The sequence below is a fragment of the Gadus macrocephalus genome, chromosome 6 (genome assembly GCF_031168955.1).
Source record: "Gadus macrocephalus chromosome 6, ASM3116895v1".
NCBI classification, from domain to species: Eukaryota; Metazoa; Chordata; class Actinopteri; order Gadiformes; family Gadidae; genus Gadus; species Gadus macrocephalus.
Genome location: NC_082387.1, coordinates 17,486,129 through 17,496,728, shown reverse-complemented (window position 1 = coordinate 17,496,728; position 10,600 = coordinate 17,486,129).

Here is a 10,600-nt window from a genome sequence, read left to right as displayed (position 1 = left end):
TTTGCGCGCGCTGAGGTAATTTGCGCGCGCGAGAGGCTGTTTTGCGCGCGCAGAGGTCATTTGCGCGCGCGCAGAGATCATTTGCGCGCGCGCAGAGATCATTTGCGCGCTCGCAGTTAATATCTACGCGTGTGGAATAATATAATACGCCCGAATGCATCTTTTATCACATCAGTGAATTATGGCACTAATGTGTCGCCATAGTTGACTTGTGGCTAGCCTAGCTAGCCTAGTCTCCAATGATAAAGAACACCAAGGCTAACTTGGGAATCAGGCCCTATGTCCAAAATTCCGAACTACCCCTATTTTTCAATTCGACGTCCTTCTTATGTATAAGTGTCCGTTAGTATAGTCCATTGCTGAATCTTACAGAAACAACCCATACGAATGGCATATATATATAGAAAAATGTACTCACCGAAGCACTATTACTGCTGCTGTTGCCGTTGGACATGGCAAAATCTGTTTTGCCTTCCCGCGTGAGAGAGTCAGGCATCCAACGACGCGCACACTCGTTTGACCGCGATCTAGCATCTTGGATCGATTGCTCTTTCTTGGGTCCCCGGATGTTAACACTGAATTTCGTACACTGAATTTTGATGGTGACTTTGGCGGACTGAATTTTTGGACGTTGAAAATATTTGAGTTGAATATTTTAACGTTGAATTTTTTAACGTTGAATTTTTTAACATTGAAAAATAAAGGTGAACATGATACATTGAAAATGTAAAGAGTTAAATTCATAGGCAAAAAATTCAGATAGGTTATTTCAATGCATAAATATTCAGCGCTTATAATTCAATGTGTTTTTATTTTCAAAACCCGATGGCACAGATTTACTTCCATACTGCTTGATCTATCGTAAAGGTGAGAAAAATGACGCAAAAAACACCCCTCTCACGTGAACGCGCACTGAACCTAAAGCGGAAAACCTGGTTCAACTAATTGAATCTAAAGTGAGCTTCGTGGTACCATTTAACTCTGATTGCGAGTTGCAGCTCTGTCGAGCCAGGTTTTCCCAAGAAAGCCTGGGTATGTTCAGCGAGCTTCGTGGTATACCCCCCTGAACAGCAAACCAACATATGTGACCAACCAACTGAACTACTGACCAAACACACAATTCTTTCGACTAGCCTATGTATATTGTCAGTGGAAAGTGTGCTGTGGGGATGTTGAATAGTGTTAACATAAAACAAAACATGGAACCAATCCAAAGGTCCAAAACCTTAAGGAACCACCCTAAACAGAACCCAAGCCCACCTGCCTCTGTGGAAAGAGAGAGAGACTGGCTAAAGCCTGGCTCAAGATTCTGAGTCTGCCTGCAAGAGGTTGTGTGTGTGTGTGTGTATGTGTGTGTGTGTGTGTTTGGTTGCAACCCGGTATCACGCGATTGCGTGCTCCTGCGCACGAACGTTAATCTATTGAAGCGTGTTCCAGAGCACGATAGTCCGACTTTTGCGTGTTACACAGAACGAAATGTAAACCAATGCATTCTGAATGGGAGTGTTCTAAGACCATTATATCTGTACGGAGCTCCATAAGGGACATTTATATGTTTACAATGTTTATATGTGAAGCACTTTGAGTATGCCTTGTGTATGAAAAGTGCTATATAAATAAAGTTGCCTTGCCTTGCCTTCTTTCTGATTAGCTCTTAATTGAGATCACCTGTCACGCACCCCCTTATTAAAGGTGTGTTTGCGTGTTTGTTTTTGTGGGCATTTGACTGAACAGCCCAGACAAATATTGCTACCAACATGGCACTTCGAAACAGACCACCGCAGTGAGTAAAAGTTATTTTCCTTTATTAATTGTTGACGTTTTTGGGCTGTCTCCTCAGACACAAGCCATCAGTATCCCTGCTCTTTGCACCTTGACATGCATGTCGCTGCTGTTTGTTAACCTAGCTTTGCTGATTTGTATCTTGTGATGTGTGTGTGTTTTTCTTAACAGGTGTTAGATGACTGACAAGATCTATGGGGGGGCCCCCTTTGGGCCCCCCCATACCAACTTAGTCTTCAAAGGAATCTAGTGCCATGGGACTCCAGTGTCTTCAAATCATCCTCAGAATACATGTGTATGAATGGTCCACCGAAGGGTTGATCTGGAAGCCACCACGGGCCACGCAGTAATCTGCTGCGTGGGCCGTAGTGGCTTCCAGAGCCATCTTTCGGTCTTGGTCAGGATTTGTTAGTTGTCATTCAATGTAGCAGGCTACGGTTTCTGAAGAAGCCTGCTTTACGTAGCATTGGAGTACAAATATTGTGCAAAATGCTCATGTAATTGCACTAGCACTAGTAACCTGTAGATTAGCTTAGTTTAACGTCATTTCGTGCTGTCTCTGTCAAATGTGTGGCTTACTTTAAGTCCACAAGGCCCTCTGGTAAACCACGTTGGAACACCCCTGGACAAGGTGATTAGTCACTGGGTGTGTGCTAAAGTTTTGTTCCATTTTTCACTAGTTGGTTAAGGTTTGGTAGAATTGTTTGGATGCTAGCGACGTGATGGCGTATGTACAAGAGCCTACCGTGGCCAGGCCACAGTTGCCACGGCCAGATGGCCTAGTGTGAGTGCAACCTTGATTGCATTTGTATACTGTTTACCATTGGCTGTTTATGCAATTTGGCTTAATTCATCCGCAGTAAAGCTGCATTTGACTATTCCAGGGTAGTTTTGTACAGGCTTTCAATTGACCATGTTGACTAGTTTGTGGGATTTTTTTTTATTTTATTTTTTTTACCTTTGCTTACAATCCAACAGTTGTGACCACTTATGCAACTGGGCTGTGAACCTTGCAATTCTAGTTGCATATTTTTACACGCAAGCTTGTCCATTTCTATCGCCATCACTAACACTAGCTTCAGCATTTCCTTGTAGGCCATTAGCTGACTTGTGTATTGGAGCGATGATTTGGGTATTTTAAGATGCTTGAAAACCTAAAATAAAGCAAAATGCGTGTCTGGTGTGCAAGAGCCAATTTGTTGGCTTGCAGTAGTCGAGGAGTTGCTGTAGGTCGTAAGCCATCTGGAGGTTGTGGTAATGGAGGCTTGTGGTAGATCTGCTATCCAAGAAAGGTTAATTCTTCTGAAGCATGATTAATAGTTTAGTAAATTGAATCTATTCATATCGAACTATAAAATCCAAGACTGCAGCCAGTAACTTGGATCGCAATATGTGGAAAGTATTAGTCTTCATTTGTAACAGAATAATTAACATGACTAACTGGGTTTCTTCCATTTTCTAACTAGGGGGACTTGACTGGTGAGTCTACTGGATTAATCAGTAGCGGTACTTTGCCCAACAGATTTGATGGCATGACTACAGGGTGACAAAGACAATTATTCCCTGCCTATCAAAAGAGACTTCTAAAACATATCTGCTAGAACAGTTCCTATACTTTTTGTATAATTTGGTCATGCTGCAAATTTATTTTTTGTAGTTGCTCCATATTTAGTTCTTTGACAGCCTCGCCTGCTAGAAAAGTCTATTCAAATCGGCTAAATATAATGAACTAAATTAATAGCCATGAAATGTTGTCACTCATACTAATGGCAAATACCCTCTTTCAGTTGGTGGTTCAACACTGATGTCTCTCTAGGCTTGAGGGAGAGCTCACAAGTAAATTACACAAATGTCCTGGAGCAATTGGGAATACACTTTTATTTAGTCTACCTGACCAGGGACATCTTTGAACTATAGGTCACCTAACCCAAACTTTTCACTCTTGTTAGGTTGTCCTTTTCTCTTGTTTTAACCCGAAAGGGCTGAAATATCAACATTTCAGGTATTCTGTTTGGATAATGTGCAAAACTTGTGGCTTCACTAATAAAAAAAATTAACAAATGTATTTTTCTTAATGTGGTTAAACTATTTAAAGATTTGTATGCAAAATATTTCTGCTCAATTTGTAGTCAATGAAACTCTGAAATTTTTTAATTTGATAAAACACAACTATGGGTTAAAGGTATTTGCTTTGGGCATCTTTTGATATTTTTAGAATCTAGCTCCATTGCTGTTAGAAATGGTGTCTCCCAGTGCTGCAAAGTGCTTCCACAAGTTTAAAAAAGAATGGGCAGAAAAGGAACTGCCAACTAAATCTATTTAACATGGGTAGAAAGTTTCCATGGAAGCTCCTGGCTGCTGGTTCCCAACACAGCTCCACTGTTAGCCTGTGACCTTGCGTTTAACTTTATTTGACTTTTGGTGACTTTCCCAAAAGAGAAATGAACTGGTTAATACAATAAACAAGACATTTCATGGTACCATTTTGAACTGTTTGTGGATATTGCATTAAATCCATATGCTTGATACTTTTCAATAATGCATATCAACGAAACAATGGAATGAAATAAATAGTACAAGCAATTTGTGGGACTTGGCTGCTTTTACATTATTACTCATTTTGGGGGTTATTTCAGTCTCTCCAACCTGCAGGTCGTGCGAAGAATCATGTGAATGGGAATATTCTATAAATGTCTTGATATCATCTTTCGTCTCAACACTTCTGCTGCAGCCGCTGTTGAAGCGTATGAGTCCTTTGAGACCCCCTTTGATAAAAGGGGTTCTCAAATGTTGACCCTCAGACACCTATTGCATCACTTCCTTTAGGGCTTCGGCCTCCTAATTGATCATTATAGTATAATTGAATGCCCTCTTTCATATATATGATACCTCCACCACTGGGACGTGGCAACAATTCTCCAAATCCATATGGGGGGGATGCTTGTGGACAGTAGGGGTGTATACTCGACATAAATAGGAAGCAAACTCATCTCCTCCTCCTCATCATCCTCATCGTCATCCGCTTATCCGGGGTCGGGTCGCGGGGGGAGCAGCTCAAGCAGGGGGCCCCAGACTTCCCTTTCCCGGGCCACATTGACCAGCTCTGACGGGGGGATCCCGAGGCGTTCCCAGGCCAGTGTTGAGATATAATCTCTCCACCTAGTCCTGGGTCTTCCCCGAGGTCTCCTTCCCACTGGACGTGCCTGAAACACCTCCCAAGGAAGGCGCCCAGTGGGCATCCTTACCAGATGCCCGAACCACCTCAGCTGACTCCTTTCTAAGTAAAGGAGCAGCGGCTCTAATCCGAGTTCCTCACGGATGGCTGAGCTTCTCACCCTATCCCTAAGGGAGACGCCAGCCACCCTTCTGAGAAAACTCATCTCGGCCGCTTGTACCCGCGATCTCGTCCTTTCGGTCATCACCCAGCCCTCATGACCATAGGTGAGGATAGGAACGAAGATCGACCGGTAGATCGAGAGCTTTGCCTTGCGGCTCAGCTCTCTTTTCGTTACAACGGTGCGGTAAAGCGAACGCAATACCGCCCCCGCTGCTCCGATTCTCCGGCCAATCTCACGCTCCATAGTACCCTCACTCGCGAACAAGACCCCGAGGTACTTGAACTCCTTCACTTGGGCTAAGGACTCATTTCCTACCCGGAGTAAGCAATCCACCGGTTTCCTGCTAAGAGTCATGGCCTCAGATTTAGCGGTGCTGATCCTCATCCCAGCCGATTCACACTCGGCCGCCAGCCGATCAAGTGAGTGCTGAAGGTCACAGGCCGATGATCCAATGAGGACCACATCATCTGCAAAAAGCAGTGACGAGATCCTCAGACCACCGAACTGCAACCCCTCCCCACCATGACTACGCCTCGATATCCTGTCCATGTATATCACAAACAGGATTGGTGACAAGGCGCAGCCCTGGCGGAGACCAGCACCCACTGAGAACGAAACTGACTGGCTGCCGAGAACACGAACACAGCTCTCGCTTTGGGAGTACAAAGATTGGATGGCCCTGAGGATAGACCCCCTTACCCCATACTCCCGCAGCACCTCCCACAGTTTCTCCCGGGGGACCCGGTCATACGCCTTCTCCAGATCCACAAAACACATGTAGACCGGATGGGCATACTCCCAGGCCCCCTCCAGGATCCTTGCGAGAGTGAAGAGCTGGTCCGTAGTTCCACGTCCGGGGCGAAAACCGCATTGTTCCTCTTCAATCTGAGGTTCGACGATCGGCCGAACCCTCCTTTCCAGCACCTTGGAGTAGACTTTACCAGGGAGGCTGAGAAGTGTGATACCCCGGTAATTGGCACACACTCTCTGGTCCCCCTTTTTGAACAGGGGAACCACCACCCCGGTTTGCCACTCCTTTGGCACTGTACCCGACTCCCACGCGATGTTGAATAGGCGTGTCAACCATGACAGCCCCTCAACACCCAGAGCCTTTAGCATTTCTGGCTGGATCTCATCAATCCCTGGGGCTTTGCCACTGCGGAGATGTTTGACTACCTCAGTGACCTCCACCAGGGAAATTGACGACGAAACACCATCAACCTCGAGCTCTGCCTCCAACATAGAGGGCGTGTTATTCGGATTCAGGAGTTCCTCAAAGTGTTCCTTCCAACGTCCGACGACCTCCTCAGTTGAGGTCAACAGAGTCCCTTCCTTACTGTACACAGCTTGGATGGTTCCCCGTTTCCCCCTCCTGAGGTGCCGGATAGTCTTCCAGAAACACTTTGGTGCCGACCGAAAGTCCTTCTCCATGGCCTCTCCGAACTTCTCCCACACCCAAACTCATCTCACAAATGAGTAATGACATCTCACAAATATTTATTTAATAAATTGTTTCAATTTATAATAATCCAAAATCCAATGGCAAAACCCGTTGGCTTTTTGTCGAGGGAATCCAGGGCGACGCTCACTTCCGGGTTGGCCAACATACGTCATCCCTCCACCACTCTACTGTAAAAACACATGTTCAAGTTGAATGAGAATAATAATAATATTAATTCTGCCATAGTATTTATTTAAAGGGGGGGGGGGGGGATACAAGTCTTTTGGCCATTTGTAGTGTTGATCAGCAGAGAAATAATTTGTCCGCAAAGACGGTGACGTCGCTTAGCAACGGTAGACGCTGGGGTAGACAAGTCACCGGACTACTACCCATGCAAGTTAACGGAGCGTTCCACGGCATTGAGAAGACCCGTGTAATAAAGGCCTATAATATTTCTGTTTATGGCATAGATTTCTCCTCAGATTAGGCCAATAAACCAATGGTAAAATAAAAATAAAAACGCTCGATCAAAGGCCCGGCCCGAGTATAGTGGTGGGAAATATCGGCCCGGGCCCGACCCGCCCCGCGTCGGGCTCGGGCTCGGGCAGAGAATCTAAACACTGACTGGAACTACTTAGCAGGGGGGTATACCACGAACCTCGCTGAACATACCCAGCCTTTCTTGGGAAAACCTGGCTCGACAGAGCCGCAACTCGCAATCAGAGTTAAATGGTACCATGAAGCTCACTTTAGATTCAATTAGTTGAACCAGGTTTTCTGCTTTAGGTTCAGTGCGCGTTCACGTGAAAGGGGTGTTTTTTGCGTCATTTTTCTCACCTTTACGATAGATCAAGCAGTCTATATGCGTATAAGTGAAAAGATTCTGCATATTGTCTATAAAATAACTATGCCAAATGCAGAATTGTTTGCCATTAATCCAAATAGAATGATGATTTAAAAATGCATAAGCAACGTCCATCCTGCCTTATTCTATCATTTAGGGAATTCACTTTAAAAACACCCTATGTAAGAAATGTATGGCATGTTATCATGTTTTTTTTTGAGAGACACAATTTCGCACATTGAGCACACAGTTGTGTGACTCGTCTCATGACGTCAGAGCCCATGCGGGATTTGTTTACCTTCAGCACGTTTTGATTTCCTGTTTCTCTCTTACTAAATAAACGAGTCACACAACTGTGTGCTCAACGTGCGAAATTGTGTCTCTCAAAAAAAAACATGATAACATGCCATACATTTCTTACATAGGGTGTTTTTGTGACTCACTAGTACGTGTGTGAGGATTTCAGTGAAAACGGAAGGCGTTTCAGTGAAAACGGAAGGCGTTTCAGTGAAAACGGAAGGCATTTCAGTGAAAACGGAAGGCATTTCAGTGAAAACGGAAGGCGTTTCAGTTGAAACGGAAGGTGGTTGAAAAGAAAAAGCGCGCAATCAGACAAATAATCGACAGACTCGCTACAGACACAGGCGCTACTATGGCGACACATTAGTGCCATAAAGCACTCATGTGATAAAACATGCATTCGGGCGTATTATATCATATCACACCCGTAGATATTAATTGCGAGCGAGCAAATTATCTCTGCGCGCGCGCGCACTCAGAGCGCGGCCCACCAACAGCGTGGGCCTCAATTACGTCCGCATGCGGCGTGCCTCAACGACGTCCGCATTTTGCGGACGTCGGGCACCGGTGGACGTTCCGCTCCCAATAAACAGCTTTTCTTCAGCTATTTAAAGTGCGTATTGGAAGTTAGATACTGCAGTGAAGAATCATATAGGAAAAAAATTCGAATACACGATTATTTAGTTTTTATTAGAGCTGTCAAGCGATTAAAATATTTTATCGTGATTAATCGCATTAATGTCATAGTTAACTCACGATTAATCGCAATTTTTTTTTCTATGCTAAATATCCCTTGATTTTTTTGTCCCATAATTCTTCTCATTTTAATTCTCTTATCAACATGGTGAAGTGCATCGGCTTGTCTTGTGCAAATGATTTTTTATTGATAACAACATTGGCATATACTGATCAAAACAGGACGATACAAAAAAAGACCCTATAGTGCAATTAAACGACTGCTTTGAACAAATGTCATTTGAACATAGCATTTATTTTTTTGTAAATAAAATATTTGCGTTAATCGCGCGATAATTTTTTTTACGCCGTTAAAATTGGTTTGCGTTAACGCCGTTAATAACGCGTTTAACTGACAGCTCTAGTTTTTATTAATAAATCTACACTACAAGTGGCATCTTGAGCCGTTTTTGTGATACAATTTTACTTCCGCATCTCAAACGCTCATTTTCGAGCGTGACGTAGGAATTGGTAGACGGACGTTCTAATCATCATAGACTACATAGGCAACATAACAACAATGGATAACAGTTTCGGACCACTTCCGTACAATTTTGAGCCAGCTAGCCGTGAGGGAGAACAGCAACCACCTAAAAGGGGGAGACACCATGGCAATAGGAGGGAGATAGAGTTGTGGTGTATGGAGAATTATGGTGAACCAGGAGCGGCTGAACATCAACACGGCCACGGAGGAAGAGCTCATGACCCTGCCCGGGGTCAACCGCCCCGTGGCGCGGAGCATCGTGGAGTACCGGGACTGCATCGGGGGCTTCAAGAAGGTGGAGGACCTAGCGCTGGTGAGTGGGATAGGTGCCACCAAACTGGAGATTATTAAAGTGGAGATCTGCGTGTCGAGTAGGACTAGTTCGTCGCAGCACTCCCCGTCCTCCCTGCGGAGAGACCCGGAGCATATGTCCTCCTGCAGCGGCATGAACATCAACACCGCCACCCCGCCGCAGCTCATGAGCATCCGCGGCATCACAGAGAAAATCGCCCGGAACATTGTCGCCTATCGGACCCAACACGGTCCGTTCAAGAGCATCGAGGACCTGGTTCGGGTCGATCACATAAACTGCTCCCTACTGGACAAGATCCGTTTCCAGGTGTTTGTGGAGCGCTCAAGAACTCCGTCCACCAATACCAACGGCGGGCTGACCTACACGGGTCGGTCCCATCCGAGCCCAACCTCGTTCAGCCTCCGGAGCGACGACCTCGACCTCCCGCCGGGAGGACCCAAGCAGATGGTGTCCCTGCGGCCCCGCGTGGCACCGGGCCCGCGGGACGCCTGGCCACCTGGGACCTTCAGCGCTGCTCCAGTGAAAAGGCCAACAACCCTGGCGTCAAAGAGGTCGTGTGTATGCCCCTACTGGAGAACGAGTGAGTACAACTAACGTGAGGGTTTGCAGGCTCGAAAGCCTGCTCCATCCTTTCTCCGATCGGGGAAACTGTGAAATCGGAGATGGTCGGACCGGAGGTCGGAGTTGGAACAACCCCCACAGATACAAAACCTCATCTCGTTGATTAGAAAAACCCAAAAACCACAGGGGGGGGGGGTACAAGACCCCTCACCGCGGTAACTACTCACAACTACGCATAGAGCTGAGGCAGCAACAGCGACCGCGTCTACCAATTCCTACGTAATATGACGCGTTTGACGTATCACATAAAAAACAACGGTTTTTGAAGCCTTGCTCAAAATAGTCACTATTTCATGTAAAAGGTTTCACTAGTTGTTACGAGAGCTTTTCAGTTGTTTGAGTGAAGGTGTTTCAGTTGTGTATGTAAAAGCTTTCACTTGTGTATGTGTGAGGTTTTCAGTATAGTATGTGAATGGTTTCATATGTGTGTGAGAGAAAAATTTTCAGCTGTGTTTATGAGAACATTTTACCAGTATGTGTGAAAGCATTTCAGTAGTCCATGTAAAAGCTTTCACTAGGTTTTATGCAAGCTTTTCAGTTGTGTATGTGAGCGTATAATTTTTCAGTTGTTTGTATGAGAGTGTTTCAGTTGTGTATGTAAAAGCTTTTCACTTGTATGTGTGCGAGTTTTTCAGTATAGTATGTGAATGAGTTTGGTTTCATATGTGTATGTGCATGCTTATTCTGAATAATGTCCCATACGGCCCCTCATACTTTGACGTCAAACCCTCAACGTAATACA